This window comes from Oncorhynchus mykiss, chromosome 17, assembly GCF_013265735.2.
Source record: "Oncorhynchus mykiss isolate Arlee chromosome 17, USDA_OmykA_1.1, whole genome shotgun sequence".
NCBI lineage: Eukaryota > Metazoa > Chordata > Actinopteri > Salmoniformes > Salmonidae > Oncorhynchus > Oncorhynchus mykiss.
In genome coordinates this window covers 33,734,968-33,743,860 of record NC_048581.1, presented here as the reverse complement: position 1 = coordinate 33,743,860, position 8,893 = coordinate 33,734,968, and positions in this window count along the sequence as shown.

The following is an 8,893-nucleotide window of genomic DNA, read 5'->3' as shown; positions in this document are numbered from 1 at the left end:
CTCCAATGCAATGATGCACTGAGGGCAAAATATGCGGCAGTGGGTGCTGCGGAGTTCGCCCGTTTCCTCCCCGGCACAATGCCCCAGCTGCGCATCCAGGCTGCTCAAACGTTGTCTATGTTTGGCAGCACATACCTGTGTGAACAACTGTTTTCTTTGATGAACCTGAACAAAACATCACACAGAAGTCGACTTACTGCTGAACACCTCCACTCAATTCTGAGGATTTCTTCAGCTCAGAGCCTTACCCCGAACATTGATGAACTTGTGGAAAAGATGGGACACCACCAAGTATCACCCTCAACCTCAAACAAGTGAACATTACTGTGCAATCACATATTTAGAGTTTTTACTCAGTTCAAGTTTAAAAGTTAAAATTTAATATTTGTTTTCACTGCATGTTACTTCTCCTTAAACAAAGTGTTGTTTTTGATTAATAGATTTTTGCACTTTATTTTTTTGTATTTCAATCCAATTATATTTTAAAAATATTTCAGTTGAGTGGATGATAGAAAATTGCTATTATTGTTTTTTCTTTGAAGTAAATTTAGCCCACTTTTGCTAAAATAGAAAATATAGTCTACTGATGGTGCCTTGAATACCGGTTTCTTTCATTTAATGTTCATGTTATGGGGATATTTATATAAAGGAAATTTGTCTTTTGTGTCTGTTGAAAATTAAAGATTACTGACAGAGCCATAAGAAAATATTGCTTTATTTATCTGATCATATTGTAATATATTTGTTAGGTTTTCAGTAGGTTCAATTAGGTTCACTAGACTATATGCGTCATTTAAAAATTTTTCAATGAACATTCGAACAGTCCGGCCCTCGTCTTGTAGCTGATTTTTTTATTTGGCCCTCCGTCCATTTGACTTTGACACCCCTGCTCTATAGGAAAAGAGTATGAAGAGAGCCTCTATATTTACTAATGCTCCCAGCTGTAAGGACATTTCATTTGGCAACTTCGGTCTTTTGAGCTTCATGCTATACTGTTTAAATATCAGCCACCCACTTTTGTTGCTGATTTCTCTGAACTATTGTCGTGTCTTTACTGTCATTAAATTGAAGACTTCGTTTTTATCAAAGATTCTCTGTAATTAGTATTACGCGATCAATCTGATTACTCATGTAACTGTAATTAACTAGGAAGTCGGGGCACCAAGGAAAATATTCAGATTACAAAGTTATAATTTCCCAATATAATCTTTCAGATATTTTCATATCTGATCCATAGTCTTCTGATTAATGAATTATTTACTTTACCTCACGTTAGTCTCATTCCAAACGTCGTAAATTGTTGGTTATCGGCACGAACCCAGTCTTCACTATGAGACATCCATACATCAATTGTCTTAAATCATTTATTTATTACTAACTAAGTCATTCACAGAAATGCATAAACAAACACAGTAAATATGGTTACAAGAAATGATAGGGAAATGTGCCCTAGTGGGCTAAACTGGCATAGCGTCTTGTTAGACAAAAAGGGAAGTGGGGGTCGACTAAGAAGTCAATAATTATAACAATTGAAATGCTACTCCTTTACACATTTGGGAACAATTGCAATTAATATATATATTTACGCTCAGTGTGTCGTCTTGATCTTCGTTGAAAAGTTGTTTCTTTTGTAGAATTGTCCGTCTCTCTCTCTCTCTCTCTCTCTCTCTCTCTCTCTCTCTCTCTCTCTCTCTCTCGCTCTCTCTCTCTCTCTCTCTCTCTCTCTCTCTGTCTATCATGGTTAGAGGGGATAGTTCAGAGCGACATTCATTCATGTTGTCGTAGATTGGATGTTTCGGTGGTTGTCGTTCTTCGCGTTCAATGATACTGAATTACTAGCTGCAGATTAGTAATTAATAAAGACTTGTTCTGTCGGTATCGATAGTCTAAGAGTTTAACCACGTGGTATGGTTAAAAGATTCATCAATGGTCTGCAACCTTCGTCCACTCGTAATAGAGAAAAACATGGTCTACTGAGAATTTCTCAAAGTTTTTTTTTCTTTTCGGAATTGCAGAAAAGGGGCTGTCCCAGGATGCCTGACCCTAACTGGGCTCATGGGCGGTCCTCTGATTTAGTTAAACTCAAAAGGGAATTGGAGTTTCCTTCATTAAACAGTCCAAAATCACATTACACAATTTTACAAACAGTATCATACTCACTCATTCATCTTATACAACATTTAGATGTAAACCTCATATCTGAGGCTATTATATAAACAGCTTTATGGTAATGTGGCCACACCATCTCCCATGAGCTTCCCCAAGTTGTAACAAACGGACCAGTTCGTAGCTGGATTCTTCACTGATCTTTATTACCTTCTCCGGAACATAAAATTTGTTCGAACCTCAAGTTCTTTGAGGTGGAAGAAATTCCTTTGTTCTCTATGAAAATTCACTCTGTCTCTTATACTGTGTGGCCATGAGGCAGGGTCTTCTCCTCAGGAATTTACAACCTCTCAATGACCACAGCAGTCTGGTTGTAGAAGCAGAGAGCGGGGGATGGTGTTCGCTGTACCCAAAGAGGGCAACGTCATGACACTATTGATCTTGAGAACTATGATAAAATCATTGTGTTTGGCGATTTTAATTTTCATGTTGACAAAGAGACTGACTGAATTTAAACTTTTTAAACATTTTTTATTTTTATTTAACCAGGTAGGCCAGTTGAGAACAAGTTCTCATTTACAACTGTGACCTGGCCAAGATAAAGCAAAGCCAGTGCAACACAAACAACAACACAGAGTTACACATGGAATAAACAAATATACAGTCAATAACACAAAAGAAAAATCTATATACAGAGTGTGAAAATGAGGTAAGGCAATAAATAGGCCGTACTGGCGAAGTAATTACAATTTAGCAATTAAACACTGGAGTGATAGATGTGCAGAAGATGAATGTGCAAGTAGAGATACTGGGGTGCAAAGGAGCAAAAAAAAACAATTTGGGGATGAGGTAGTTGGATGGGCTATTTACAGATGTGTTATGTACAGGTGCAATGAGCTGCTCTGACAGCTGATGCTTAAAGTTAGTGAGGGAAATATGAGTCTCTAGCTTTTGTGATTTTTGCAATTCGTTGCAGTCATTGGCAGCAGAGAACTGGAAGGAAAGGCTACCAATGGAGATTTGGCTTTGACCCGGGATTGAGTTTCACTTTTCGCACCAAAGTAAGTTCATTTCTAGGAGACAGAACACGTCTCCTTCCTGAGCGGTATGACGGTTGCGTGGTCCCATGGTGTTTATACTTGCGTACTATTGTTTGTACAGATGAATGTGGTACCTTCAGGCGTTTGGAAATTGCTCCCAATGATGAACCAGACGTGTGGTGCTCTACAATTGGCTGATTTCTTTTGATTTTCCCATGATGTCAAGCAAAGAGGCACTGAGTTTGAAAGTAGTCCTTGAAATACATCCACAGGTACACCTCCAATTGACTCAAATGATGTCAATTAGCCTATCAGAAGCTTCTAAAGCCATGACATAATTTTCTGGAATTTTTCAAGCTGTTTAAAGGCACAGTCAACCCAGTGTACTATAACTTCTGACCAACTGGAATTATGATACAGTGAATTATAAGTGAAATAATCTGTAAACAATTGTTGGAAAAATTACTTGTCATTCACAAAGTAGTTTGTTAACAAGAAATTTGTGGAGTGGTTGAAAAATGAGTTTTAATGATGTCGTGTTAAATCGGTTCAAATGTGACGCGATCAAGAACTTTGTGAAAATCAATAGGCTTTTAATAAAAAGGTATCTCAAGCCGGAGTGGTCCGCAGAACACACCCTTTTCAGAGTTTTCTGGCTCTGATTTTATACACACAAATACATAAGCCCATCCTACATGCAAAATGAAGTTACATCCCAATTCGTGCATCCTGCTTGTTCAGCCCAATAACGCCCATATCTGCTTTCCGTCAGATTATAATGATGACAAGACCCTTGCTTTGTCCCTTCACTCAGCTTAATGCGTTCCTTTGTATGTGTGTTATCTGGGGTCAGCAGACTGTGTCTCCTCTGATTTTAGCGTGCTCAGCTATACTAAAAATGCTATACATTCCTCTATGCTATAGGCTTTGATCCTGTAATTAGCTCCATCTGTTCCCTTGTATGTGTGCCTTTATTTCGGATCAATGGACTGTGTGTCTCCTCTAGTTTTAGTGTGTCCAGCCGTCCTGACGCCCAACGTGGGGCCCTCTCTCCATGTGGTTGTCTAATATCTGCAGACTATGTGTCTCCATTTTTAGTGTTTCCATCTGTCCTGGTGCCCATGTGTTGCCCTCTCCCATGGCCCCACTCTGGCTTCCTGTCCTATACAATAGACAATACATTTTACCAGAATGGCAAATACATTTATCTAGTGTATCTCTCCCTTGTGTTATAGTATATCATTTCTCCATATATGTACCTCATTCTCCCAAAATGACTGCAACCTGTGTATGTAAGTGTATGTAAACTTCCAACTTCAACTGTATATGAACGTTCATCCACACAAGATGGCATCTTTATGGCATCTTTATCCAAGATCGCATAGCAGTTCAGACGTCTTTTGTCCTCGTCTTGTCGTGTCCTGTATATATATATATTTACAACTTTTTTCACATACATTTTATTTTTATTTTCCATCAACTCATCTTCTAAACACTCTCCTGCAACCAGCCTCACCAATTTATATTTATAAAAAAGTATTATTTACCTCAGATCTGCAATCCTTCAGGAAGCTAGCCAGAAACTCCAGGAGGCTGGCCAGAAACTAGCCAGAAGCTAGCCAGGAGCTAGCCCAGAAGCTAATCAGAAGCTAACCACGGTTTGTGGTCATCGGCTGTCCTTTAGCTCGAAAATCTATCGAAAATCTATCGCCAGTTTTGTACGGCGCAGCGCGGCTCGGAACGGAACATACCGGACCAATTTTTCTCTCCATGTCCCTGGATTTCAACTGCTCTCTGGACATTCATACCCGGATCTCACAGCTAGCTAGCTGCTATCCGTGTGACAGTCGGCTTTCGTCGATTCCGGAGCAAACATCGATTGTTCCGGTGCTAGCCAGCTCCGTCAATCACGCCTGAGTTCCATCATTCACTCCTGGGCTGCAGTCACCTATCCGGACCCGTTTCACTGCCTACGCGGAGCCCCACCGGGCCTTCACAACCGGACTGCCGACGTTATCTACCTGAAGGAGATCCGGCTGGCTCCTCTGTCGCGACGTTACCGGAACGCCCATCTGCGGCCCGCTAACCGTTAGCTGTCTTTCCGGCTGCTATCTGAATAGACAATCGGACAATTTATTTATTTGAATTATTATGTTTTCTTCTCGGGCCTCTATAACTATATCTATTGTTCTTATTTTTGTTGTTGTTGTGTGATTTGGATTAATCCCCTCTACCACACGGAACCCCACTAATCTACTGACCGAACGCAAGAGGTGGCTAACAACATACCTCCATCCTATGCTAGCTTGCTACCGGTTGGCTTGGCTAGCTGTCTAAATCGCCGTGACCCTAAACCAACCTCTCCACTCACTGGACCCTTTTGATCACTCGACTAAGCATGCCTCTCCTTAATGTCAATATGTCTTGTCCATTGCTGTTCTGGTTAGTGTTTATTGGCTTATTTCACTGTAGAGCCTCTAGTCCTGCTCACTATACCTTATCCAACCTATTAGTTCCACCACCCACACATGCAATGACATCTCCTGGTTTCAATGATGTTTCTAGAGACAATATCTCTCTCTTCATCACTCAATACCTAGGTTTACCTCCACTGTATTCACATCCTACCTTACCTTTGTCTGTACATTATACCTTGATGCTATTTTATCGCCCCCAGAAACCTCCTTTTACTCTCTGTTCCAGACGTTCTAGATGACCAATTCTTATTGCTTTTAGTCGCACCCTTATTCTACTCCTCCTATGTTCCTCTGGCGATGTAGAGGTGAATCCAGGCCCTGCAGTGCCTAGCTCCACTCCTATTCCCCAGGCGCTCTCTTTTGACGACTTCTGTAACCGTAATAGCCTTGGTTTCATGCATGTTAACATTAGAAGCCTCCTCCCTAAGTTTGTTCTATTCACTGCTTTAGCACACTCTGCCAACCCGGATGTTCTAGCTGTGTCTGAATCTTGGCTTAGGAAGACCACCAAAAATTCAGACATTTTAATTCCAAACTACAACATTTTCAGACAAGATAGAACTGCCAAAGGGGGCGGTGTTGCAATCTACTGCAAAGATAGCCTGCAGAGTTCTGTCCTACTATCCAGGTCTGTACCCAAACAATTTGAACTTCTACTTTTAAAAATCCACCTTTCTAAAAACAAGTCTCTCACCGTTGCCGCCTGCTATAGACCACCCTCTGCCCCCAGCTGTGCTCTGGACACCATATGTGAACTGATTGCCCCCCATCTATCTTCAGAGCTCGTGCTGCTAGGCGACCTAAACTGGAACATGCTTAACACCCCAGCCATCCTACAATCTAAACTTGATGCCCTCAATCTCACACAAATTATCAATGAACCTACCAGGTACCTCCCCAAAGCCTTAAACACGGGCACCCTCATAGATATCATCCTAACCAACTTCCCCTCTAAATACACCTCTGCTGTCTTCAACCAAGATCTCAGCGATCACTGCCTCATTGCCTGCATCCGTAATGGGTCAGCGGTCAAACGACCTCCTCTCATCACTGTAAAATGCTCCCTGAAACACTTCAGCGAGCAGGCCTTTCTAATCGACCTGGCCGGGGTATCCTGGAAGGATATTGACCTCATCCCGTCAGTAGAGGATGCCTGGATATTTTTTAAAAATGCCTTCCTAACCATCTTAAATAAACATGCCCCATTCAAGAAATTTAGAACCAGGAACAGATATAGCCCTTGGTTCTCCCCAAACCTCACTGCCCTTAATCAACACAAAAACGTCCTATGGCGTTCTGCATTAGCATCGAACAGCCCCCGTGATATGCAGCTGTTCAGGGAAGCTAGAAACCATTATACACAGGCAGTTAGAAAAGCCAAGGCTAGCTTTTTCAAGCAGAAATTTGCTTCTTGCAACACTAACTCAAAAAAGTTCTGGGACACTGTAAAGTCCATGGAGAATAAGAACACCTCCTCCCAGCTGCCCACTGCACTGAAGATAGGAAACACTGTCACCACTGATAAATCCACCATAATTGAAAATTTCAATAAGCATTTTTCTACTGCTGGCCATGCTTTCCACCTGGCTACTCCTACCCCTGTCAACAGCACTGCACCCCCAACAGCAACTCGCCCAAGCCTTCCCCATTTCTCCTTCTCCCAAATCCATTCAGCTGATGTTCTGAAAGAGCTGCAAAATCTGGACCCCTACAAATCAGCCGGGCTAGACAATCTGGACCCTTTCTTTCTAAAATTATCTGCCGAAATTGTTGCCACCCCTATTACTAGCCTGTTCAACCTCTCTTTCGTGTCGTCTGAGATTCCCAAAGATTGGAAAGCAGCTGCGGTCATCCCCCTCTTCAAAGGGGGGGACACTCTTGACCCAAACTGCTACAGACCTATATCTATCCTACCATGCCTTTCTAAGGTCTTCGAAAGCCAAGTCAACAAACAGATTACCGACCATTTTGAATCTCACCATACCTTCTCTGCTATGCAATCTGGTTTCAGAGCTGGTCATGGGTGCACCTCAGCCACGCTCAAGGTCCTAAACGATATCTTAACCGCCATCGATAAGAAACATTACTGTGCAGCCGTATTCATTGATCTGGCCAAGGCTTTCGACTCTGTCAATCACCACATCCTCATCGGCAGACTCAACAGCCTTGGTTTCTCAAATGATTGCCTCGCCTGGTTCACCAACTACTTCTCTGATAGAGTTCAGTGTGTCAAATCTGAGGGTCTGTTGTCCGGACCTCTGGCAGTCTCTATGGGGGTGCCACAGGGTTCAATTCTTGGACCGACTCTCTTCTCTGTATACATCAATGAGGTCGCTCTTGCTGCTGGTGAGTCTCTGATCCACCTCTACGCAGACGACACCATTCTGTATACTTCCGGCCCTTCTTTGGACACTGTGTTAACAACCCTCCAGGCAAGCTTCAATGCCATACAACTCTCCTTCCGTGGCCTCCAACTGCTCTTAAATACAAGTAAAACTAAATGCATGCTCTTCAACCGATCACTACCTGCACCTACCCGCCTGTCCAACATCACTACTCTGGACGGCTCTGACTTAGAATACGTGGACAACTACAAATACTTAGGTGTCTGGTTAGACTGTAAACTCTCCTTCCAGACCCATATCAAACATCTCCAATCCAAAGTTAAATCTAGAATTGGCTTCCTATTTCGCAACAAAGCATCCTTCACTCATGCTGCCAAACATACCCTTGTAAAACTGACCATCCTACCAATCCTCGACTTTGGCGATGTAATTTACAAAATAGCCTCCAATACCCTACTCAACAAACTGGATGCAGTCTATCACAGTGCAATCCGTTTTGTCACCAAAGCCCCATATACTACCCACCATTGCGACCTGTACGCTCTCGTTGGCTGGCCCTCGCTTCATACTCGTCGCCAAACCCACTGGCTCCATGTCATCTACAAGACCCTGCTAGGTAAAGTCCCCCCTTATCTCAGCTCGCTGGTCACCATAGCATCTCCCACCTGTAGCACACGCTCCAGCAGGTATATCTCTCTAGTCACCCCCAAAACCAATTCTTTCTTTGGCCGTCTCTCTTTCCAGTTCTCTGCTGCCAATGACTGGAACGAACTACAAAAATCTCTGAAACTGGAAACACTTATCTCCCTCACTAGCTTTAAGCACCAACTGTCAGAGCAGCTCACAGATTACTGCACCTGTACATAGCCCACATATAATTTAGCCCTATCAACTACCTCTTTCCCAACTGTATTTAATTAATTAA